The sequence below is a fragment of the Phalacrocorax carbo genome, chromosome 4 (genome assembly GCF_963921805.1).
Source record: "Phalacrocorax carbo chromosome 4, bPhaCar2.1, whole genome shotgun sequence".
NCBI classification, from domain to species: domain Eukaryota; kingdom Metazoa; phylum Chordata; class Aves; order Suliformes; family Phalacrocoracidae; genus Phalacrocorax; species Phalacrocorax carbo.
In genome coordinates this window covers 64,920,323-64,946,324 of record NC_087516.1, presented here as the reverse complement: position 1 = coordinate 64,946,324, position 26,002 = coordinate 64,920,323, and the positions used below count along the sequence as shown (strand labels likewise).

The window sequence follows — 26,002 nt, the reverse complement described above, 5'->3', positions numbered from 1 at the left end:
GTTTGAGAAGTGTTATCTGAAAGGTCTTTTGGGACCAAGACTAAGCCAAGCAGGCAGTGCAGGAGGGGTATTGTTTGGCTTTTGCTGTCTGTGAGAAAAGCAAATGTTTGCTTTGACATTAACCCTCGAGGTGGATCGTGCTCCAGTTACCTTGGGTTTCCCTGCAGCGGGGCAGGGTTGAATGTGTGCGGGGCAGATGGGAGGCTTCTGCCATACCAGCCCTCCTGAGCGTCTTTGGAAGAGCTGCCCTTGCCCTCGCTGTGGAGCCCTGTGCTGTTTCCCTGTAGGAAGCTGTGGAACAGCAATCTTTTAGTTACATGAAGGGTCCCTGTTGACTGGTTTGTCAAAGATTACACTGGGACTAACTTCTCCTCCTCTCCAGGGCTTATGCCTCTGCTGAAGTGTGAGTTTTCTTGTCTTGATCAGTTTTCTTTCAGTACTCTTTGAAAGAAATACAGTAAATAAGTTTTTCTTTTCAGCTTAACGTTAGAAATATCATGATGCAAATCAGCTGTCATGTAAATACCTGTCAAAATAATAAATTGGTTACAAAACTCTTCAAACTGCTCACAAAAACATGAATCAGAATCACAAATTGATCTGCTTTGGGAACTGGCATGTATAAACAATGCCTTTGGTGCAGTGGATGGGAATTTAAATGCAAAACAAATGGAAAGTAAGAGAAGAAAGTCATGGGGCTTTGTAGGTTGTCAGTGCTGGACCCTGGCAGACAGTATGTAGCCATGGATGGCTAGGAAGGTAACAGGCTGTGACTTCCACAGATGAGCTATTTGTTGCAGAAGCAGCTCGGGGCGGGGATTCTCCCCCAACAATCCTGTTACAAGGAACTGTGTACAAATTTAATGAAGAAATGCTGCTGCACATCTGTTACCCAATTTCCCCTTCTGTTTGTGGGTGGGATTTTTCGTTTTTGTGGTGTGTGTGGTGGTGGTGGGGTATTTTTTTGTTTGTTGGTTTTTGGTTTTGTTTTTAAAAGCCTCTTTCTGTATTTTGTCTTTGGTCCATCTAGGATGGAAGCATTAGTTATTTGCAGTATGGAAAATCTGGCAACTGTTTTCAATAATTGTTATGTAGGTTTAGGTCTCTTCAACTGCACTTATTTTTGGTTTTGTTGTCTAATTTGATGTACAAAGTAATTTGGGAGTCTTCTGTGGGAAGCAAAATTCATACTCTAATCTGGCCATGAATAAGTAGATGTTCGTTATATCTAACTTTGTTACTGATAAATAAAACAATCTTTAGTCATTGGTATGCAGTTTATAAATGTATGAATGTGAAAGAACATAAAGATGGGAGGAAGACCCAATAAACAAAGCACACTGTCGTTTGTGAACACAGGAAAAACTCCTTACTTGAAGAAAAAAAGATTTGGAATTGAAAACTTGCATCTACTTTGTGTATTCGGTATAGAAAAGTAGTAGTGAAAGATTAAGGCAAAAGGTCGGCTCCTGGATTGCTGGCAGTATTTTGCACAGTTGGTGTACTGAACAGCAGGTTTGGCACAAATACATTGGTATGACAGGTGGGGTTTTCCTTGAAGGTCAGCCACTATACCAGCTGAAAATTGCTCAGTCAGGTGACACTTTTACTAGTGACAGTATTTTTAACAAACGGATTATTTATTTTGCTGTGGATTCTAAAAAGAAAAAAACCTCTAATATCTTGAGCTTTATTAGTTTTGGTTTTAGTTTAATTATTTTGTAGACATGGCAGTAATAGAATGATGCCCTTAGTTTTGTTCTTTTAAGCACCATCATCCAAAAGGCTTAAATGCTCAAAAAATGTCAGGGGACAAAGAGGCAGCTGAACCTTGACTGGTTTTAAATTAGTTGAGTTTGACTTCAGCCAGCAGATCTGCATCTTGTAATGCCGCATGAGGCTCTGGCGTAATAGGCAAAGGCCACTGATGCTGTAACTGTAATCTGTAAAGTCTTTGTAGACTGACAGGAAAGTATATTGGCTTTCTCTCTCACTTGTTTTAGTTCCTATTCTGTTGACAACTTCCGCATCTCTCCTCTTTGAAATTTGTCATTTACACATATTTCTAATTTGGACAGTTGTACAAGAGAGACAGAGAAATTTGAATTAATCTGGTGGTGATGGGGATAGGTGAGGCTGTTCATTTGTCATCTTTGAGTACTTTTTGAGCTGACAGTCTCAAGGTTTGGTATACAGGTGTTTTGTGCAGGAGAGAGGTGGCAATGAAAATAGCTTTTATGTTATCATTTGTAGTATCCTTAGTATCATGAGCAAGTCAAAGTAACCTTACAGTTTCCCAGTCTCTGTTCTGCGGTATTGTGCCTTCTAATTTATAGCCCCAAAGAGCTGCTCTAGATCTGCCCTGTCTTTAGACTGTAGTGTTGTTCCCCTCTGCTCCATTGCGCAGGGCTCTACGTCTGCAAAGAAGCGGGATTTAGAGACTGAAAATATGTCTTCACCTCAGACTTCTTAATATAAGCAAATGAATCTGTTTAATCTAAATGGTAACTAGATTGTAGAAGTTGAAAAACCAGTGTTAAATGTCCCCAAAATCTGAAAAAAGTAATTTGGAAGTTTTTCTTGGAACTTAGTCATTTTGTTTTGAGAAATCTTTGTTTTAAATTGAAACAGTGATTTGAGTATATACTACTCTGGATGAGGTTTGTCTGTTCTGCTGCAATTACCACAGTAAATTTGTGCTCTAAGCAGCATGCTGATTACATTAGAGAGAGAATCGTTATCTTTGCTCTAAGTGATTTGAGATTATTTTCCTTAAATCAGCTAGTCCGTGAGGTTCTTTAAGCATGCAGCAGACTGCTTTCCCAAATCAGCTAGTCCGTGAGGTTCTTTAAGCATGCAGCAGACTGCTTTCCCTTTATGTGCTAAATGGTTGCCTGATAAAATAAATGTGGCATCTCAATGTGCTGCTTTTTCAAGTAAGATGTTTGAATTTATGTGTGTATGCATGCAAGTGCATGCGTGTGTATATCGATAAGGACGTGAGATGAGGGAAGCAGTAAGAAGGCATCACAAACCGCACATACAAACTTCCAAAATTATTGTAAGTAAATCATCTTGCTACAGGAGAACAATATATGGTGCACAGCGCATAACACAAAGTTGTTTCTGTTTTTCTCTTTGGGCTTGTGAGAGATGCCACAGAGTTCCCCATTTACTGTTTTCTGTCTGAGTGACAGAACTGGGACCCAGCACGTAATCTCGAGGGGCACGCTAGCACAGCGTGTATCTTATTCTATGCCAGCCAGTATTTTACTGTTCTTCAAAACATGTTCTAAAAAGTAATTTACTGTTTTTTCTTTACTCCAAGTTCATAAGTGGCTTAAAAGAATCTGATTAAGGTAAAGGATGTTAACATGTGCTACAGGCTGTGAGTGTTTTTGCACTCCTGTATGAATTTCTTGAAGTTTATTTTGCTTATGCATTGGTCAAGGTGCTGTGCAGTTAAACTACAGTCACTGTAGTTTTCAGGGCGTTGTGAAATAGGGGAATCTATTGTTCTGCTGAGGCTTCTAAAATGATGATGGCAAGCTCTGCTTAGAGACAGTTGTTAAAAAAAAATAATCTATTATTTGGAATTGACTGAGGTCAGAGTAGTGATTTATTTATTTATTTTAAAGCATTTTTAGTTTGCCCTATTTCTTGGTGCTCCCTGCATAACTTACTGGCAAAGTTAATTGCTTTAACCCTAATAGTTATCCTGCCTGTTTCTCCTTCTCAGTACTGGCAGTTAACTGAAATTCTCAGATTTCTGTTGCTAAGTGTACATTTTAACATGAAAGTTTTCCACTGTAAACTATCTGAAGTATTTATCTAAACAAAATATCCGAATGCGTCAAGTCATGCTGAATACCAGGGGTGTATGCTGTTAAAGTAATTGTTCATTTCTTGAAATAACGTGTAGTCCTTATTGTGCTTTTATCGTCCTAAAAAAGACTGTATCAGCCTTTCCTCCTTCAGGTAAATGATGCGATATAGTGGGGAATGAAGGAGCGACTTGTGTGCCAAGGGTAGGGCTTTGCTTGGGTATGTCTCCCACCAACCCTCTGTCCCATTTGGTACAGCAGTGTTAAACTTCCTGCGGAGTCGAGTAGCTCAGAATCAAGAAGATGCTACTGGCTCTCTGCTATACAGATGGGATCAATGGAAAGTATAGTTTGCCTTGTGTTCCTCTGTGCCTTTATGCCCAAATACTTTCTCTGCTACAACTGTAAAATGGAAAAGTATTAGCCAGGAATTTTATAGCAGCTAGGTTATTTTGAAGCCTAGTAAAATTTACCTTCGGAGATTTTTTCTTTTCTTTTTTTTTTTTTTTTTCTTCTTCTGGAGGTAATCTGTTTTAGAATTAAAGGGAGATTCTAAAAATGACCAGATGGAAATGGATAAATTCCCCAGGTAGCAGTTTCCCAGGCACATTATTAGGTGTCCCTGTCTGTTCTTTCGGGGCTTATTCTCTAAACTTTCAGGTAACACCAGAATATTAAAAGCGGGATGGCCTACTTTCATTCCTTATGGTCGAGCTCTTGACGTGCAAGCAAGATTGTTTTCTTTAGGATACTTTAAAAGGGTATTGAATAATTACATCTGTGGGGATTGCATGTGAAAAATGGATGGATACATTTAAAAAAGAAATGGAGATCAGTCCCAGTAGTTACAGATTTAGCTAGGATGCAATAAGGTATTTCTTCTTTGTGAAGAGATAATAGAAATAATATAGCTAGTGTTAGGAATTGGCTCTCTACGTGATTTGGCTGTCTGAATTCATAAGAATATTGCTATGGTAATAGACCTACACTGTAGTGAAGCAAGATGGTTTCTAATGGTCTTGACAATAGCTGGGAAATCACCCCTGGAAATCTACATATACAAATCAAATAACACACTGGCACATAGAAATGAATTGCTGATCCCAGGGCCATTTTTTTCAGATTTAATAATAAACCAGCAAAACCTGGTGCAGCGAAAAGACTTCTGCCCGAATGTGTGCCCCAATGTAATAGCAGTCCTTCCTTCCCCCACCCCGCGCTCTCCCTGTGACACTCTGCTAAGCTGTGCCCCTTGTCTTCCTTTTGCGGATGGGTAAGGCTAATAATTCTAAATGTAATGAAAATGTGCAGTAGCCCTAACTTCTGTGATAAATTCCAACCAAGTCACTAATATACGCAGTAATTATGAATGCTTTTACTGTCTATTATGTACTTGACGTTTTTAATTAAGTCCCCAAAACCCCACAAATATCCCTTCCTTCTAGTCCTCTAATTAAGTCTCTGCCAAAGTGAGAGAATAAATAATTTGAGTAGAATGAAAGCTATATTCTAGTAGAAAACCCGCTATGTTTCAAAATTACTTGTCCAACAGTGGTATGAATTGCTCTTTGTTCCAAGTTTGGGCCAGAGAAGAATATAGAATTTTCTCCTTTGTTTTAAGATAGTGACAACTATTGCTTTATCTTAAATTGCATCACAAGTTTTGCTTTCAAGGGCAAGCTGTTGGTCTGTCTTCCATTTGACAGTCCTGCATTCATCAACAGAGAACTTCCTAAAATCCCAAGCTGTAACTTCTGAAATATTTTTTTTTCTTGGTTTTCTGTGTAAACATAGTATGTGGGGCTGTGAGCTTTGAATAAGACTTCATCCGAGCTGAAAGAGTAGGGAAACAGCTATTGGAGCAGATCGGGGGCTAGGCTGAGCAGAGCAAGTGGGAGGAATCACTTGTGGCCCTGACTACACTAGCTGTCTAGGAGTCTGCAGCTGGAAGACTTCCTTCATTTCTGCTCTAAGATTACACACGCTGGCCTGCTCTGTAAGGTTCTTCCCTACCAGTGTCACCACCCTGGATGGTTTTGTTTGTAAAACTGTGCTTGTTGCTGCTTAGGTGAGGAACTTGGAGTTTCTCCTAATTTTCTGAGTAATTTGCCCAGGAGAGCAAACTCTGCAGACTGTCTTTAAATAGCATATATTTATAATGTTTTCTTGTAGTATCTTTATTAAAAGTCATATGGTACTTATTCTTATGAGTCTTATTATTTAGGATAGGGTTGATCTTGGAACTAGCAAATGGAAATCTTAATTTATTTGATCAAAGCAATGAATTCAAAATTCAGGTTTATGTATCTGAGAGCAACAATTTGAAGAAAAGGGTAATCTTATTCCAGTGACGCAGAGTTGGTACCTCATGAGCAAAGACTGTCTCCACAAGAGGGAAGGGTTGACATGGCTGGACGATGACCTGTTTCAGGCGAGTAGATGGAAGTGATTTTTAATTTTTTTTCCTCTGGTTAGAAGGAAAATTAGAAGGTAGTTTTATTGCATTCAGCAACACTGGGCCTTAAGGGGAGCCCAAGTTAAATAAATGAGCTTTGGTTCATTTTGTATAACTTCTGTGAATGTGAAAATACTTTTTCACTGTATATAGTCCCAAAATAGTGTTTTCCCTCTTGTCCTTGGCAGCTCTCCAAAATGGGAACCATTACAGTAAGTCTGTTTAATTTTTCTGACCTGGGTCAGAGAAGTGTTCTCGTCTGTCTTGTGAAGAATTGTGAATTGCATACATTTCTCTTTCAGAAAGTATTAATTTATCATAGTCAGTTTATGTGTATCCTTCCATTTCTAAAGAAAGGATTCCCTTGTGTGTAAAATACTGTGTTTCTTTTTAACTCTGTTAGTGGAGAATTCGAGTAACTCCAAAATAAAGAAGCTTTAATTGCTTCCTTATCATCTTTAAAAGTTCTGATATATTTATCTGTCATAATGGTAAGTGGTGAAACTATCCTGTTATCTTTGGTTACATGTCACTTCACACACATACCCTACTGATAGTCTTGGGGCTGAAAGGAACATGCTAGATGTTGCTTTCAGTGTTCTTCACAAAATCCTATTTAACATCACAAGAAGAAGTAGAGGATTTCTAATTCATCTTGTAGTTGAACCCTGAAAAATAGTTTGGACACTGAAGCTTCTCAAAAAGCTTGGTTGGAAGAAACTGTATTTCATTTAGGTTTTAACTTTCTGACATGCATCTGTTGTGCATCTGAGTTAGAGACCTGAAACAGTTTTGAGTCTTGAATAGTGTATGTACAGCTTGCTACTGAGCCCACGAACCATCGAAACTCTTCTGATGATATTCGGGGGTCTCTAGCATGATTTAAACACAGGTAACGTATTAGATTGTTGTCATAGACTGTGGTTTTTTTATTATAGTTATTATTTTAAATTATGTTATTCGTTTTTAAATCAGTGTAGCACATCATAATTTTCAAGTCAGTATATGGAGTTGCATGCTGAAAGTGAGTCTTTGTTTTCAGCCTCTGTTGGCTAAATAAATATGTAGTTGCCTAATGTATCATAAGTATTGCTTTTGGGAATCTCGATGTGACTGCCTGTGATCTAAACAGTATGTCTCTGATGCCAGACATTGCTATTTGTTATTTCAGCTTTTCCGTAATACAGTTTTGTGCAACATTTAAATTACAGCGGAAATGAAATAACACAAATGAAAATTAGAATTGCTATACAGAAGAGAGCAAAACATAAAATACTTTATAATGTCAACTTTCCTGTTATTAAAAAACTATTAAAAAGAAAGCAAACCCAAAAGCTCTTCAAAAACACATGCCAGATGATGGAGACTGTTATTGAAGAATGTTTTTTGTAGTCTATAGAGCTACATTTATGTTATGATAGTGTTATTCCCCAGATCGGAGTTAGAAAATAGATGACTAGAAAGAAGAGCTTCAGCTGTCTGAGAGCTTTAAAAGACAGACAGACAGGCAGTCACTGCTTTTGAGAAACTTCATTCATTAAACACAGTAGGAATATAATATTCCAAGTGAGATAAGAAATTTAAATTATTTAATCGTGGAATAATGCCAAATTGCTTGTAGCTTTTTTTGTATCATGAGTGGTTTTAAGTGTATTGCTGGCTGAATTTGTTTCAGGTTTTTAACTACAGTAAAACTGCTATTTGAAGTCCTTTTGGTCTCCTTTTGAAGACCAACCCTTCAGTCAGGAGAGTCTTAAACTCTGAGCAAGGTTTGTGTTGGCAGAGACAACTGTTGATTTAGCCCCTCTGTGTGTCTGCCTGCTCCATTTTGAGCAAATCATCTGGCTTCAGTCTGTTGGGATTCACAGATATGCTGAAGTGTAGATTTTGAGGAAGCTCCAGAACAGAATGTGGTGGGGCAGAAAAAGCTCGACTGTGCTGCCACAGGAATAAGCAAAGCTTGGGTTATGGGACAGACCAGATGTGTTCTTGAATCCATGCCTTACCAACAGTATAGGCATAACTAGCACAATAGTTTTCTTTGACTTTTCAGAGATGGTGAGCTAATGAGAAGCAGAAGCTTGGGGAGAAATTGTGGCCATTGATTTAGACCAGATCTTCTTCCACTTTCCTCTGTCACCAGGCAGTTTGTAAGGTCAGACTTCACATGAGCTAATCAAGGGCGAGATTATATCATTAGAAGCAGTGGCGGAGGCTGCGAGAGAAATGAGTCTTTTCTCTTTCTGTGTAACCTCAAGTTCACTGTGAAATGGTACACAAGGATCTTGCTGATTTGAAAGAGGTGATACTGGTCAATAACCTGTTCATTCGGCAGTAACTCTAGTGTTCTGCCTGTCTGCCCTCAACTTCCACAGCGGCAGAAGCTGAATGACGATGTTGAGTGCGAATGAGCATCACAATGGTCATTGAAATGCAGTTATGTAAAGTATCAATTCATGCTTTGGCAATTGTTTTTCTGAAGCTGTTGATTCTGTTTTGATTGCAGATTCCTCTGCACTGCTGGCAACATCCCACGTTCAAGTAGTATGTCCTTGGAACTGAATCAGTTTTAAAATCTTTAAAAGAAAAAAATCCACTTTTTATAGTATTTATTTGCTTAGATACAAAAAATGAAATGCTTAACCTACAGGACTTCTAAGTTTTGCTAGTAACCCTTCATTGATGGATTGTGGGTGGGGTTTTATTTTTTTGACCATAACACGAATAATTAAGGTAAAATGGCCATAGAATTCACAATTATGTGAATTAAGAATTCCTGTAATGAGATGATTAAAGTGGTTGTTGCCTGCATGTGACAGGGTTGGCCAGCTGTTTAGTAGCTAATCTAAACCATTCCTGTTAAAATACTGTTATATATGTGAATGACTAAGAGAGGTCCTTTAAAATAAATATTTCAGAAACACAAAAACAGTAGATCAGAGCTGTATTAATTGAGTTTCTTAATTTAAAAAAAAAAAAAAAGATACTTGGGCTGTGATGGAATGTAGGGTATTCTCATGCAGAACACTGGGAATAGATTCCCAACTTCAAATGAAAATATTGCCTACTAGAAAGCAGGATATTTTTTTCCCCCCTCACCTTTTGGGAAGATGTGGCATAAACTTTTATGTCAAAACATGTGAAATCTTGTTAGCTTCCATTTTGCAACATGTTTGCCTGTATTATTGTAATGTGGAGACTCATCTCAGTCTACTGTCATACCTTTTGGGTTAGGGTTATGCAAACCCCACAAATCTGCATACGGTTTGGTGAACCGCATGTCTTCTTTCATTTTAAAATGGCAGGTTTGCACTAAGTGCAACATAGAGATGCTTCTTGGTCACCTTTCTCAATTCTGGGGAAGGTTTTAAAGCTAGGATGGATCCTTGGAATTTAGAGATGTTTTGAATCAGCTATGGTCAGCAAGTACCCTCCATGGTTAATCTGAGGTACCACAATTTTCATCTGTAATATGTGTGACCTGCTGTGACTGGTCGTGCTGATGAAATATTAGTGGTTTGCAAGGGTTTTGGTGGTACTGCTTTTCATGATACAGAAGAAGGATGAAGGGCTGGAGTAGATCTCCATGTGCGGATAATTAAGTTCTTTGCCACGTGCTGTTTGACTACCTTGTGGCTCAGATGACACAGAACTATTACAAGGAATGAGTATCTGTATTTTGTACTTGCTTGCTGCTCTGTGTTATGGTATTTTTATTATTGGTGGTGGAAATTAAGAATGGACCCCTATGTGCCATTCGGAACTGGGCACAGGAAATGCGGCAGTGCGGAGGCTGAAAACTGCATGCTGAGGTTGGGTTGCTCAAATTCTTTTTAGTATTTGGAACTGGAAACTTTCTTTTAAGGCAAGTCAATAACATAGCCTGTTAGATTTGGCTACAGTTTTTAATGAGTCTTGAGGATTTCAGGTCCAGTTTAAGACTTCCACTAAACTACCCCTTCTGGAAAACTGTGTATTAGTGGAAATCTGGTCTTGAAAACTTATGGTAGTGACTTGGTTAAAATTTTTTTTAAAAAGTGACCGACCAACACCACCCATCCCCCCCAACAAGAAGCCTTCCCTGAAGCTTGTTGGTTGCCTAAGATTTTGTGTTCAACCAGTGAAAGTACTTACTTTTATTATGGTGCCAGCTTGTACTGCGCTGTATTGTCACATTTCAGAAATGTTCTATTTAGATTTGAAGCCATAGCCAGAGGGAGCCTAAATTATGTAAGTCTCGTCAGAACCACTCTTCAAACCTCTAGAGGAGTTACTGCTTGGTTCCTGTCCATAAATATGATTTAAAATGCAGGGCTTTCTAAAGAACAGAGAGACCACCTGTATAAGAGCCATTTCTTTTCTTTGCAAATTTCATTCTAGATAGACCTAGCTGATATAGAGGCAGAAATCTTGTTATGCCAAGTCTCAATTCAGCTTTTCTTTTCCAGCTGTTTTATGTCTTTTTACCTGTTTTTGATACTTCTAAGAGAACTCTTCATGTTTTAATATTAGAGATGAATATTATTTTATTGGACTATGTGAGGAAAAGGAAGGTGTTCTCTATTGAATGTCTCAGTGTGTAAATTTAATTGGATAATGAGTTTGTCTTGATGGGTAAAGCTAGACATCACAACCTTCTCCAGGAAAAGGCAGCAGAGGGTACGTGGGCCTGCTTTACACAGGCTGCTCTTAAGCATTGAGGGACAGAAATTGGACGCTGTATGTGGAAAATGCAAAGCACAAGATGGACTTCATGTGATTCTGACATTATCAAGTTTTGTAGATTGCCTTCATCAGCGTTGCATAGCTGGAAAGATGCAAACGTTGTGCTGGTGTCTTGCTGGTTGGGGTGACAGTAACCCTGTTAAAGGGGTATATATTACAGGCGACTTACTGAGGTGCAGTAGTTTATTTTGATAGGTGGTGTACCTCGCTGTAAAGAAGTTTACTGGCTTAGTTTTCAGCACTTGGTGACTTTCACGCAAGTCTAGTTGTTGGCAAGAAATCTTTGTTGGCAAGAAGGGGCTCTGTTAATAGCTATGCTTTTATATCAACTGAAGTCATAAAAGGAAGAAAATTGTTTTATGTATTGTAAAGTGTAGAATAGCTAACGGCTTTATAAGATTATCTTGTCTTTCTGTCTCCATCCTAGAAGAATTTTTACAACAAAATAGCAGCCTGTGTTGTAACAATGATTCTACTGAATATACAGATAGTAACTTGATCCAAAATTTGAACTCCAAAATTGAATTTATTCTTAGTGTAATTCCTGAGTCACTGAAGAATTGCAAGGGATATATTTGACCCACAGATACTTTTATATTATATACTGGCCTCTTGTGACAAAAGCGAGTATGGAGTCATCAGCTGAAAAACCTGGCTAGGCTGAGGAACAAACCATACTATTTCTCAGTCTATGTTAAGGTTCTTAAGGTGCTTCTTAATGCGCCCTCTTTGGATTTTTTTTCTTTTTCTTTAGGGTTTTTCAAAGCTTGATGTCAGTGTAAGATCAGGTGTAGTAGGCACTGTTTATCATTTAATCCTTGTGTTTATAAGCAGTATAACTATAAATACAGCTTTTAATGCATAAGAGAAATAATTTATATTCTCAAGCAAATGTAGTTTAAACCCATGTTTTGGAACAAGTCATTACAGAAGTGTTGAAACGGATTCTCTTCTTTTAATTTCCCCTTTTCTTGTCTCTCGGAGTGTAGGCTTCATGAAAGCTGAAAAATGAAGATTTGATTTCTTATTTTTGTTAACTGTGGCAGAGGTGTATGGGAGTCCAGCCAATGCGTTTAAGTAGAGACGCAGGCATGCGGATTTTCCAGAGTTAGAGGCATCTGGGAAGAAGGCTTGAAGTAACCATTTTGAACTTTCTAGGCTTGTTTCTCAAAGTAGGTTTGAAGCTTTTTAATGGGTAAAATTTCAGTCTACTAAAATAAAAACCTGGGTGCAGGGGTGAGATGATGCCATCCTAAGAAAAACTAAGACGACTGCAAGATGGCTGCTTTATCTGCAGTCACGCCTCTTTAGCATTTTCAGTTTTCAAAGGTTTTCTGCTCTTTCAAGTGGTTGTTGTTGTTGTTGTTGCAAGTCTGGTTCTTGTATTACAATGTGACAGCAGTGGCATGGCACCAGGATTTTGAAGCTTTTTGGAACCCTACAGTGAACGGTACCTGCCGCTGGAACAGTTCTCTTCATCAGTCAGTACTTTCATGCAGAAATATTGTTTTCAATTAGAATTATACAACCTGAGTCTTCTAGTTGAATATATTCTTTCCCTTTTAGTTCTTGTTCTTAATCTTTGGGTTCTTTTGTATGTGTGCCAAGCATGTTTTAGCACAAGTACTTTACCTTTCATTGGATTTTTTTCTTTAAGTGCCATACTGTAGACTTCAATGGGTCCGATTATTTTCCGCTGTTGAAGGAGAGCTGGGGGAGCCTGCTCACCCAGAACTTAGGGCTGATTTTCCAATTATGTCTTCAGCAAAGAAAAGGAAATTTGCTAGGTGTGGCAATAAATATTTAGTGATACTGTGATGAAAGTGGAGGCTCATATACTCCAATGTCACTATATTTTGAGTACTTTTCACACTTAAGGTTTTTTAAGATAAAAAGAGGGTCTTTAACGACCCTCCTAAAATCCATCATACAAGGTGGTGAATATATTTTTAAGATACCTTAAAAGACTGTATGAAAAAGGATGGAAAAATTAGTTAAAAATAGCTCAAGGAAATTTTAGATATACTTAACTTGTGTATTGTTTCTATAATAATTCAATGTAAAATACTTGAATATAATTACATACCAGGTTTTTTCCCCCCTAAGGTAAATATCTGGTCATAAAGTGGAAACACTTCAGAAAGATTGTAACTTCTCTTTCAAATTGTTTGAATCTGGCTTTTCTGTCTGATTATACTCCTGTGAGTCACTGGATAGTCATCTACAGTTCATTCATGGATGTTCGATTTATTTCTCCTTTACTGTTGTCTTATTGAAGGTCATAATGATTTTCAAAGTAATTCCCATCTCAGCTCTGATGGGCTGATGATCTTTTAAGAGAAAGCATGTATCCCTTGAAGGAAAGAACAGTATATTTTGGACCAGGAGAAGGGGAAGATAAACTGAAAAGATCCTGCTTAATAGTAGAAGAGCAGTAAAATGAAGAAAACTGAACATTTTATGAATGGTTGAAAATTATTTTTGCAGGGCACACAACTGTTCTAAGGGGCATGAAAGGAAACTTGTACTGTTGTTACAGCCCTGAAGAGAGGTAAGAGAGATATTTAGCAATCGCACGAATCATTCAGCTTCCATAATAGTGCAGTGCATTTAATACTTGTATTTGAATTTCTGTCATTATTCATAATCTTTAAGGAATAATTCTCACCAAGTACATTCATATTTTGGGCTCTTTTCCCACAGGTGTGTCTTCCTACATGTATTCAAGCTGGATTTATTTTATTTCTGGTCCATGCATCTTATCCCTTTAATTTCTACTGAACTTAGGTTCTCAGCCTCTTCCTTGTATTGGCAGTAGTGCTCCCACTAGTATTCTTTATTGCCTCTCTTACGGGTATGAATGAAATGAATATTTTTGTAAAGTCTGTCAAAGTTTCTTCACTTCAGAGCTGAGAACTTTGCAAGTCCCATCATCATCTTTATATCTCCAGGTAAACTTATCTGCAAAGGTGAGATTTTAGCCTGAAATGATAAAGAAACTTACAAGTCAGGTGTTAACAATGGAGGAAAGTAAAGGGAGGAGGAGGTGAGACACAGTTAAAATGATGCCGTGATGTCACTGTTAATATTCTGGACACTTAAGTTATGTTTTTCTTTATTAAGGGTAGTGTTTTTTTGGGAGACCAGGGTTGCAGAAAAGGCCGTTTGTGTGTGAGCACAAGACTCTTAAGAGTATTTTGTACGTTATCTTTTCCAGCTCTTTTCACTAAATGGCGACGGCAGCATATTAACAGCTTCTAGGCCTGTATTTTCATATACAAAGAGCAGCCTTCTGCTTAGCAAATCTGTGTGACCCAGCACTGCACGTGTAATAGAGAATTTAGGCAACGCTCTAAAAAGTAGCTTGAGCACTAACATAGCACCTTGGGTAGAATTGGATTGCCTGTTCTTCTGCCCTCCGTGCAAGGGAGTACTCTTCCTGCCTCAGCCCAGGGGGAGCAATAGCAGGCAGGGGTCCGCTGAGGAGCAGAGCTCAGTAGAGCCTCTCCTGTAACCTAAATTTCAGGCCAAAGTTGCTTCTCTTAACAATAGGATTTATCAGGGCAAATCCCCCAAAGTGATAATGATGGTAATACAGTTCTGAAATTTCTTTTGGTGGCAGAACTAGGGGAGGTGTCATCACCCTGCAGCATGTTCACAATAGTGGATACACCTTAATCGCTTTAGTAGAGCGTAATGGTAATGTTCGTCGTGTCAAACTATGTAGGAAGCTTCGTAGCCACAGTGTCACAGCAGGCTGGTGTCAGAATTAGGTCAAGTTTTCAGTGTTTAACTCTTCAGGGACTTCATATACGTGGTATCCAGAACTTGTTGGCTGATGATGTAGAAAATGACAATTTTTAATAGCAAAACACCACCACCACAGTCTGGGGATGTGTGTGTTGTGTTTTTTGTTTGTTTTTAAGATAAGCAACATGATAGTTTCACAGTTTATCTACTTCACGTGTGTACCCATGGTCTGATTCAGGAAAAAAGCCTTAGAACAGCACTTCTAATATGTGTTTGTCTCAGTTGCTTTCTTGTTCAAGTTGAATGTAAATTAATTGGTAGGATATATTAATAGTTGCTTGCGTAGGGAATATATGACTTTTATGTGCTTTTAGAATGGATTTGCTAGCTATTTGTTGGATTAAATCTTTAATATTTCCTGTGTTAATCTGTGACTGTGGTTCAGTATAGTCCTAGATTAGTTCATCTTCTCTGAATTTTAGGTCTATCCTAGAGATTATCTGTTTCTTAAAACTGTTAGTATTCTTTTCATATCTGTACTATTCTTTGTCATATTCTCCTGCAAGATGAGAAGGTTTGGCTAGATATCATAAAAAAACTCTGCGTTACGTTACATAAAACTAGTTGAACAGTTCTTCTACAACCCTCCCCAAACCTAAAAAGTACTGCTAGGTTCCTTCATAGTGTTTTCATCTGAAGAAGGATCTGGAAGTACTTTACAGCAATGGATGAGCAGTCTTTCATCGCTGTTTTTTGCAGATGGGAGAGCTGTAGTGGATTTCAGGTTATGATGCCCAAGTCATGTAAACAGCATTTTGTCTGATGAAGCAGGCAGCAAAAAGAAGAACCACGAGAGTTACGGTAGCATTATGAGATAATTGGATCTATTATTGGTAAGATACAAGGCCAACTTCTTTGTGTTCTAGACAAACAGATATGTTTACCCATTCCTTTTTGTTACAGTTAAAATTTCATTAATTGTTTGAGTCTTGACTACTTTTCATCAGTTATGTCTGCGAAGAGGAAAGACGGAAGTCTTATCTTGGAAGGTGGAGTGTTGCAATCCAAAACCGTGAACCAAGTTGGTTAAATCTCCATGAAAGACACTTAGGCAGAGCAGACCTGAGGACTGAGTGTCTGAAGGTATGTTTTCATAGTCAGTTTGTTTTAGGATTAACTTCTTAATTTTGAATTGCAGAATTCAACCATGTTTGTCTTTTTTTCAAAATTTCATGTTTATCTGAGAAACCTTATGCTTCCTGGAAGATAGAAACCAGATTGACTGGCTTCACATGTTTTGCTCAGGATTATAGGATAAACTTTAGAGAAATCTCTCAGTTGATACTGTACTGAGCACAAAAGTATCCTATTGGGTTGTTAAGCTGGGACACTGGGAAACATTAGATATTTATTTACAGAAGTAGGTCATAGTTCCTTGTTTTTTCAGGCCCATTTTCAGTGGTGGTTTGCTAGTAGCGTTACTATCAGCTTCCATATGCTTCATGTTGGCTGAGATCATACTGAAACTGGGAAAGGATTTTCTCTCTTTTTGTTAGACTCATAGGCTATTTCTTTGCTATAGTTCACACAGGTGTTGGTTTCAGTCATTTGAAAGACTTGAGGTCTTTCAAATGATAAGAAAGTATCAGAAAGAAAAGCAGCAGTGTTTTTCATTTTTTTCCCTGTTTACTTATCACAAGTAAGGTGAGCTGTCAGGTGCATGCTTCGCATTCAGAACTAGAAGTGTCCCTAGTTTTGCACAGTTTCCTGCCTGAGGAGGATGAAAATATCCACTGCAGGGCTGAACTAAATTTGCAAACTAATGAGACACCTGCAGTTCATTCAGTTTTACCTTCCTGTGTGCTTGTTGTGGGCTACTGTTGGCTAATATTATTCAAACGTTCTGTATTTTGGAGTGCTCTCTTTATAGCTGTGCTCCATGAATTTTTTGAAGTGTGCAATATTTGCAAATATTAATCAAATTCTCAGCCTAAACCTCAATAGATTATGTGGAACCCATAGCGGCTTGTAGAGACGTAAAAGACTTATTCCTCTTATGTGAAAAGGACAGCCCGGTTTGTGGGAAGATGAGGTCTTGTTGCTTTGGGCTGAAGCATGGTTGTATCAGGAAACTGAAAACATTTTATTCTTCTTTCAAAAGCACAGCTGGATTTTTAAAATACATCTTGCTTTTTGAATTCTAAAAAGATAACGCTGTTTTTCTAAATACTCCTTTCTGCTGTGAACTTTTACGTGGAAATTTTTCCCCACTTGTGAACCTATTGAAATACTAATTAAAAAGAAAAAAGAACCAGGTCTATGTTTCTGTAGAGTAGTTGGAATTCTTGTGTACACTGTGTAGGCCTTTCTGAAGTTTATATCTTAGCCTCAGACTAAGTGACTTCATTGTGAATTGCTGGTTTGGCTTTTTTTTAAAGTCTGTTTAAAAAGGAACGTAACAGCTGTAGTTCTTTTTGGCCTTTGAATCTTAAGTCTGAAAACGTGCCATGCAATTCGATATCTTTACATTACACATAATCATGTGAAGTATGTATTATCTTTACTTTAAAAAGTTTACAATGGCCATGTAGAAAGTAAAACAAACAAACAAACAAAACCAAAAACAAAAACAAAAAACCCCACAACAAACCAAACCAAAAAACCCAAAAAACCCCAACAAACGACCCCAAACAAATATGTGGTTAAGTAAGGGTGGAATAGAGGAAAGTAAGTAGTCATCAATATGCATCAGATGGTAGGACATACAGAGAAACTGATAGGAAGGCAAAACAGTGCAGTATGCAGGGCTGATCAAGCTGATGAGACTGTAACAGGAAACAAAGCAGGTTTAACTATTGTACCTGTTTTAGCTGGAAAGGTTATTTCATGTTACTTCTATGACTGGGGCGTAAGGTTTGTTGTTTTTTTTTTAAGGACTAATCTGACAGAATTTAGTAAATAGGATTGAAGGATATACTGTTTAACATCAATTTGTGAATTAATAGAAAAAGGCTTGTCAGACTCTGTGGGGTTGGTGGTTGGGTTGTTTGGGGTATTTTGAAGAGGTTACAGTTTTATTCAATAAAACTGACTCATAAGTTTTGAGGGTTTGTACTTGAGTCCTCTTTTTGTCTTAGAAAATGTAGGACAGTCTTAAAGATTATAGTAAAAAAAAAGCCCCAAAACAAACCCCCAACAAAAAACACCAAACAAACCAACCAATCAAAAAAAAAGAGAAAACCCCATAAAAAACCCAAACCCCAAAAACCAACCCAACAGACTTGGACATAAATGGGTTTGAAACAGATGAAGGACACCTCTAATAAAGCTAGTTTCAGTTGAGCAATCATAGAATGGAAATTTTGCTAATGCTAATGTCTGCTGGTTTCAGCAAGAATGAGGCTTAATAGTAATCAACTGTTCTAGAAAAGTTCTTCCCTGCCTGCTTGATTGGATTTGAATCTGTGAATTATGAACCTTGCTCAAGGGAGAATGTTCCCAGATGGAGTGCCTGATCTCAACTTCTTAAATAACAGATCCTGCCCCTGTGGTTTCAAGTTCTTTGGTGTTTCAGAGGCATCCTCCAGATTTTAATCTTTTATTGGTCTAAGTTTCTCTTGAAAGAGAGCTGCTCACTTTCTCTTCAGGCCTGTTGTGGGGTATCATTTGGATCTCTCCATAGCAGTGGCAGTGATTCTGCTCTATGCTTTTGAACAAGCAGAAGGACTATTCTTGTCTCCTCTCATCCTTAGATGACAGAAGAAATATTTAATGTTGTAGATAAAGCTTTTTAGGCAGGGTAAGAGACAGGTATTAGTCTAGATGGAAAAATTAATGAGGTTTTATGGGTACTAAAGGAATGTAGGTCTCTAATATCTCTGAGCTAATTGGGAGACAGATTGGTAGTACGGCAAGTCTGCATGACCGAGTCCTTAATAGTCTCTGATTTGATGACTTTATGAAAGCTTGTTTGTGAAAGACACGAGGTGCTCAATGAGCTTGCAACTGGTTGGTATTGCCTAATCGTAGCATTACGGTAGCATGCTTGTTGGGTGGGAGGAACCACATGAAAAAGAACTTTTTTGAAAATACTCGGAGACCTCTGTATTTTTGGAGAGAGCTGGGTTCTGCTGTCCTCACAGCCTAACATATGGCTGTGATTTCACATCCAGTGAAAAGCTGTTTGAACAAAGGCTGAAACATCACTATAGCAGTTGCTGTGCTGAAGTACTGCTGTCACTAGCTACTTACCTAACCTGAACTGTGATGACTATATTGCTTGTAGTGATTGCTGTCTCAAGGGCTCAAGCTGTCAAGTATTTAAGAAAAAAAAAAACTTTGGGTATTGTGAAAATTAGTCAGCAGCTCTAACTGGGTATCTAGTAAAGTGGAGCCTTGTTGCTTAAGAAGTGCAGTTGGAGCATCTACTTAACACTTTCTTAGACTCTAGAAAGGTTGTTCATAATCCCAGTGGCTGTCCTCATGAAATAATAGGATAACCTGAATTATTTTTATATTGGTTTGGGTAAAGGCTCTGGTTTTTGTTTGCTGCAGTTCTACTATGTCAAGCTGCCTCTTCATTTTTGGGTGTCATCGGTTGCATGGGCACAGTTCCAGAGGCAATCTCTCAACTGAAATGAAGCTGTAGCTACCAGTGCGTTCTTTGGGACTGAGCCTGGATTTGAATGCTCTCTGTTGACTACACGATTCAAAGCATTGTGGATTTTTTCATTTGAAGATGCTGGTTTTATTATGCCATCTAAAGATTAAGTGAAATAAAATGTGTTATGGTTTTTTTGGTCTATAAAAATTAAAGAACTTTGGTTTCTATATTGTGGGGATTTTCTAAACAGGAGTAAAGCAGAGTTAGCCTTGGAGGATCTGCAGAGTTGTCATTCCAAATATTGCAAGGAAAATAGTTTTAATTTATTATAAAAAACAATTAAGTGCTTCACCACTACAGGTACTATTTGAATGTACTATATGGGATTTAGTCCTACTGCTAAGAATGCCTTGTGATCTTTATCTGTAATCGTATGTGTCTCTTTTTTGTGTCTCTATCAAAGTCTTACCACTGCAATGTAGTGGAACCATATAATTGTCAAGTTTAGCATTGGCATGTGTGTTCTCTTAAAGTTAATTGTTGTTTTATGCAAATGTTTTGGCAATTTGTAATGTTAATATGGTGATTATTTCCTGAAGAAAAACAGGTGAAGCCAAAAGCAGATTGCAAGCTCACATTACCTTGCACCAAAATGAAACTGTATATCTGTTCAGCTAGCAGTGAGGCAGATGTTCTTTGGATTTACAATGACATCTCACAGCCATTGGGATTAAGAAGTACTTTTCTTACAGGACCCAAATGTCACTGAAGCAGCTGACTGCATTGTGTATTCAGAAACTGCTGGCAGCTGTGGTGGAATAGAAGTAGTGGTTATTCCAGTCAGGAGTACAAGGTGTTGGTCAAGGGTTTACATCTGTTACTGGGCTTCTGGCTGGTTTGTTTGTGTCTCATTTAATTTTTTTTTTTTCCAGAAAAGTTTGCTCAAACTATTTCAAGGACATTACTTAATTGGTGGTGGTATTTTAATAGGATTTTTTGATCTTTACTGAACTTGAAATGCATAGCTTTAAAGCCTACCGTATCTAAGTTGAAAAGATACATTTTACTGGAATGCCAAATTGAAATTTTAATGGGAAAGAAGCCAGGAAATTAAGAATTAAAGTTGTGATATGGATTAAATTGAGAATCCTGTAGGCTTTGTGTCTGTGTGGTGCTTTTCATTAAGGAATCCTCTTCTTGTTTATTCTTTGTGGAAAAACTGTGTTCCTGAACTTGTGTTGTCATTTTAAAACAAAGACATTTTGAAGACATGCAAGGAAACCATTAACATCTGAACAGAGAATATAATCTTTTTTTTTTTTTTTCCCCATAACTCTATAGTAACCTTGAAATAATTCTGATTTGAGTTATCATCAGGTCATTTAAACTAGCAGTTTAAATCTGTGGGTGAAGCTGTACAGTGTAGGTGAGTGGATCAACAGTGCATTGCTGTTATAAGGCAAGTCATCACAGTCCCTGGGTTCTCCCTTGGTCCCAGCTGTATGGTTCTACGCCCATTGCTGTGTTTCTTCTGATGGTTCTTGAATTGATTCAGTTCACTAAGCTAGCAGAAAAGTATTTACGTTTATGTATGGCTGGGTTAGTCATCTTCAGGCTAATACCTGATATTGCTTATGGAGAGTCTCATAGAGCAAATACCAGAACAATCACAAGGAGTGTGTGGCAGCGTCGTGGTTTAACCCCACCCAGCAACTCAGCCCCACACAGCCCCTCGCTCGCTCCTCCTGTTGGGATGGGGGAGAGAATCAGAAGAGTAAAAGTGAGAAAACTTATGGCTTGAGATAAGAACAGTTTAATAATTGAAATAAAATAAAGTAAAATAGTAGTAGTAGTAATAACAATATACAAGGCAAGCGATGAACAGCACAATTGCTCACCACCTGCCGACCGATGTCCAGTCTGTCCCGAACAGCGATCGCTGCCCCCTGGCCAAATCCCTCAGTTTATATACTGAGCATGATGTCATGCGGTGTGGAGCATCCTTTTGGCCACTTCGGGTCAGCTGTCCTGGCTGTACTCCCTCCCGGCTTCTTGTGTACCTGGCAGAGCATGGGGAGCTGAAAGAGTCCTTGACTGGTGTCAGCACCACTTGGCAGCGACTGAAACATCATCGTGTTATCAACATTATTCCATACTAAATCCAAAACAGAGCACTGCACCAGCTACTAGGAGGAAAATTAACTTTATCCCAGCTGAAACCAGGACAGACAGTGAAGGTGGCACTATGGGGGGAGGAGACTACTATTTGGGAGGACAGAAAAACTAGATGCTGTGATGCACCTGCATGTGGATGGTAATTAGACTGGCCAGCTATGTTGCTTCCTTGACCCTGTATATTTCTTGGTTTTTGTGGCAGTCTGCTCCAAAATCCCTCATTCCAAATAAATCTCTGGCTTTCTTAGTTCAAGAGCCTGTAGGTCATGCTAGGGCATCTTTTAGATGCTTAGCAGTGAGAACTTTGAAGGCGTGAAATGTGAAAATAGATCACATAATAATGGATCGCATAATAGAGTAATCAAACTTGCTTGTAGTGGTGTTAATCACAATTTAACTGTGTTTTTCTGTATTTGTATGTTCTGTGTGTCGGTGGTGGTTTTTTTTGTGTGTGTTTGTTTTTTTGATTGGTCCCAGACTACACTGGATACTGTCAGATGAAGCTGGGAGTTTTGGCACTCTTAGAGGTATAAGCTGGAGTTTTGGCCCTGGAAGAGTTATGTAATGGTTGCTTTTGGTACTGTGGTAAAATAAGTAATAAAAGAAAAGTAAAAATGACTTGGTAGAAAAATCAACAGCTTTGAGAATGAAAGCTTCAAGGGCTGTTACCACTTTCTTCAAAAAAAGTTGCCCAATAATTGGAGAAATAACTCTGTAGGTAGTATTGTGTTATTGCAAAGTATGTGCGTATGTGTGTAGATGTTCATGCTTCGCAGAACTTCATATGCTGTAGCTAGAGTTTTATTCTTGCGTCTTCCTCGTTTTAATAGAATAACTTTTCTCCAAGCATAACATACTAGTTATTGGCCCTCTTGTTCTTGGTACCCAGTTTTTTGTATTTCCAGAGGGTTCTTGTGAAGACCAAAGCAGTTTCCTCATTTGATGATACGTGTTCCATGTTGGAAGAAATTATGGCCTTTAATAAAAAAAATAGATACTTGAAGTTCCCTGTGCAATAGTTTTCACAGAGAATAATGCAGTAGAAGTTAAAACAGCAAAATGAGCTGCTTAGCTACAGCAAAACTGGACATTGTAGCGGTTTTTTTTTAGTTCCAGAAAATTTCTTACCCTTATCACCCCATCTTCTGTATGTGGGAGGACTGAGTGCGTGGGCTGGAAAACTGTCTCTGTATGCTTAGGCTACATTTGTGATCCACACAATTTGGGGGTCAGGACCTCAGACGGTGTACTTGCTGCTAAGTCTGAAGTCAGCCTGACAGAGCGAGCGGTCTGTCTAGTGTGAGCTTTTATGGAGGTGTTGTCAAATTGGCAGTAGTTCAGGCTAGGCTGATCTGGGAAGTGTCCAAGTTTAACCTCCAAATCCTTGAGGACTGTTGCTCCTGGGTGTGTGTTCAACTGTTTCTGCACAAAGGAAACGTCTCCTACAGGTTGGAGGCTGGCCTTTACAGCCTTTTCTTCCTGCTGCAGCCCGTTTGCCCAACGTAAAAGAGCGGGAGTGGGGAAAAAAGAGCCTTGTCCTGCAAATGTTTGTCTGTCACCATGCTGTACTGAAATGTAGTGTGGCTGATTTGTTACCAAATGGAACTTTTTACTTATCTTTTCACATTTTTGGCACAGTTGGTCTTTGATAATTGCTTAACAGCAGTGAATTCTATCATGCCTCTTTGATTCAAGTGTTTTTATTCCTAACAACTTTTTATGGGTGTATAAAACGTATGGAAGGTAAGTTCACGATAGTCAGTCTGTTTTCTTACCACCACTGTATTGTACTGTAATGTTACCAGTAATAAATAATTTTTCAGGATGACGCTGTCTTTCTATGGCCTTTGCAAACTAGCAAAACCATTTCAGTTTTTATAGCCATGACAGTGATGATAATTTTAGTAACTTAGGTCTTTGTGTTTTGGGCACAGTTTGTTTCAATTTATGTACTGAAGAAAAGTGATTTCTCAATGCAATTACTCTGTAAAACAATTTTTTTTCCTGGCAAAGCGAGAATATTATAATATACCCATGTATCAAGTAACTTGGAGCCATTACATCAAAGCGCGTGGCTTATGTAGGTCAGCATAGCTTTAGTTAAGGCTGAAATCTTGGTACACCCAAAGAATTAGTAATGAATGACCTCTTGAAGTTTAAATAGCACTTAGCACCACTCTTAGGAGGGTTTATCAGCAATGGCATTTGTGCAGAGCTAAGGGAGCAGCTGGAAGGATCCCAGTACAGCTGCCTGCAGTTGCCTGGGCACAGCAGCCTGTCTTCAGTCATGGTGCAAAGTTCTGTCTTTGTACTGAAAACCTGGGAAACTTAAAATACATAGGCTATTTAAATCATGGAGGATTGCAGGCATTTAGTGCTGGCGTGCTGGCTAGTAATTGCAACAGAAAACAGTAACACACACATTTCCTGTTACATTCAGCTGTCTGTAATGCTACTGTGCACAGCCTCATGTGAAAGACGACCCTAACTCAGGAAAGTACTAAAGCATTTTGTCTCATCCTGTGTTTTCTGCCCTCATCTGACATTAAGGGTGCAGCTCCACGTACTTTTTCCTCAGAAGTGGTGCTGCTGGTATAAATTCCTGCCCTTCACTAGTGTTCACTGCCTCATTTGTTGTACTGGTGGTGCTGGTTGTAGGGCTAGCCTATACTTACTGTAAATCAGATTAGCCACAAAGTTGCTGTGGGGTGCTGGAGGGAGTTTGTTCCTTCTCACATAGAATGACTTCAGCTGAGGGTCTAGGCTATGTGCACTTCTATTTGTCAGGACACGTCCGTAATGTGCAGCTTCTATGGGCTGTTTGTACGTGGACTTATCCATGCCCCGTTTTCCCCTCACCTCTGACTGAGCTCTAGCATCACTCCTCAGACACTGCTGCTTGAGACTCTGCTTTCTGCTGAGCGTAGGGTGTGAATCATGTGGCTGGTGGTGTTTAGCAGGATGGCTCTGCTGTTACTTCTGCTGTACTCGCAGAGGTGGAGGCGGGATTTTCCCCTTGGTGGTGTTATGTGGTTATGATGCTTTAGCACTGTGCTGTGAAGTTGCTGTGGTTTTTGCAGTTACTCTTGCAATTTATATTGTGGTTGCCTGTCATGAGAGATTCTTCAGCTATGTCCAAAGAGTCTGTTGCCTGCATTATTCATCAGTTTTAAACAAAAGCCTCCTAAAGCAGCGCAGTGGTAAAACACCTATCTCCAGCCTTCACTCTCTTATGCTTGCATAAGAGATGTTTTATTTTAAATGTAAAATGTGGGTGGGTATATATTTTCACAACGACCTTGTTACAGAAATTGCATTTCACAACATCTACCGTGCTTTCAGTTATTAAGCTAACTTTTCAAGTAATTTTGATGCCTTCCCAAATGGCAAGATGGTAAGATTTACCTTCTGCATGAAACACTTCACATCAAGGCCAAATGGGGCAAGTAGTGACATAACTGTTATCTGTGGTTAATAAACGGAGTCCACATTAAATATTATATAAATGGGGTGTGGAGGTGTTTTTCCGGCTTGATGCATTGGAAGTTTCTCAGGCTCAAATGGAAGTGGCACTGACACTAAGCTAGCCTCTTATGAAGTAGCAGCAGTTGCGGGGGAATACGTGACCCACCAGGCTTTCTGCTGCTTTCCGGTATTGCGAGCGAGCCCCCGTTTGGGAGCAGCCACAGAGGAGGGTGCCACAACCTCTCTGCTTGTGGGAAGTGTTGGGAAGCACTGTGTCATATAGCAAGCTCATTCCCTTCTCTTGTACTTCCTTTCCTTGTGGCCTTCATGTGCATCTCCTTCAGCAGAGCATAGGAGCTGAAATTGTGACAGGAGCTGTAAACGCCTGGGAGGATTCTTGGTCCCTCCACTGTGCGTTATGTACCCCTGTATCTTCACCCCTTTGTGTTCCCATCCAGTCCCTAGTGTGAAGAGGGGTTTACACACACAAAAAAAAGCTCTTCCATATTTGTCTACAACAGTGTGATTGCTGGTAAAGCTAAATTAGTGATAATTATAGTATAATTTCAATGTATTCCCTCACTAATATAGTATGCTTTTCAGAAGATGAAAATTCAAACAGGAAATTAAATAGAGCAAGATGGCGGAACTTTAAATCTAGCCTTTATGTCTTCATAAGCTAGTACGGTATTGCATTAGCATTACTTGATGTTAGTGATTTGTGCTTGTAGAAATACTTATTTGTAAAATTTATTAGGCTTTTCTGGCAACCTTGAGTTAAAGCGTGAGAGAGATAATCAGTCAGTGTGAGAATGTATGGCTGGAGGATCCTGTCATGCAAAGAGGCTGTTAACATCATTGGCATTCTGGACTCGGGTTGGCCTTTATCATTGTCTCTGAGAGAGTTCAACTGTGTTAAGGTCTAAAGACATGATGGATGGTAGTGCCTGTAGATAAATAAACTATGTGAAACTTTCTTGCAGGGTGCTACATTGTGACAGCAAA

General features: G+C 38.8%; 1 protein-coding gene across 6 annotated transcripts in view; it reads left to right on the top strand.

Moving 5' to 3' along the window:
* INPP4B (inositol polyphosphate-4-phosphatase type II B) overlaps positions 1 to 26,002 on the top strand; it is a 338,027-nt gene that overhangs the window by 77,270 nt on the left and 234,755 nt on the right. Inside the window, exon 4 of one of the 6 annotated variants that reach the window (XM_064450243.1) lies at positions 13,492 to 13,555. The exons of the other annotated variants lie outside the window; for them this stretch is intronic. The gene's annotated coding sequence lies outside the window, so the exon portion shown is untranslated. The remainder of the gene's footprint in view (positions 1 to 13,491; positions 13,556 to 26,002) is intronic. 6 annotated transcript variants of the gene reach the window in all.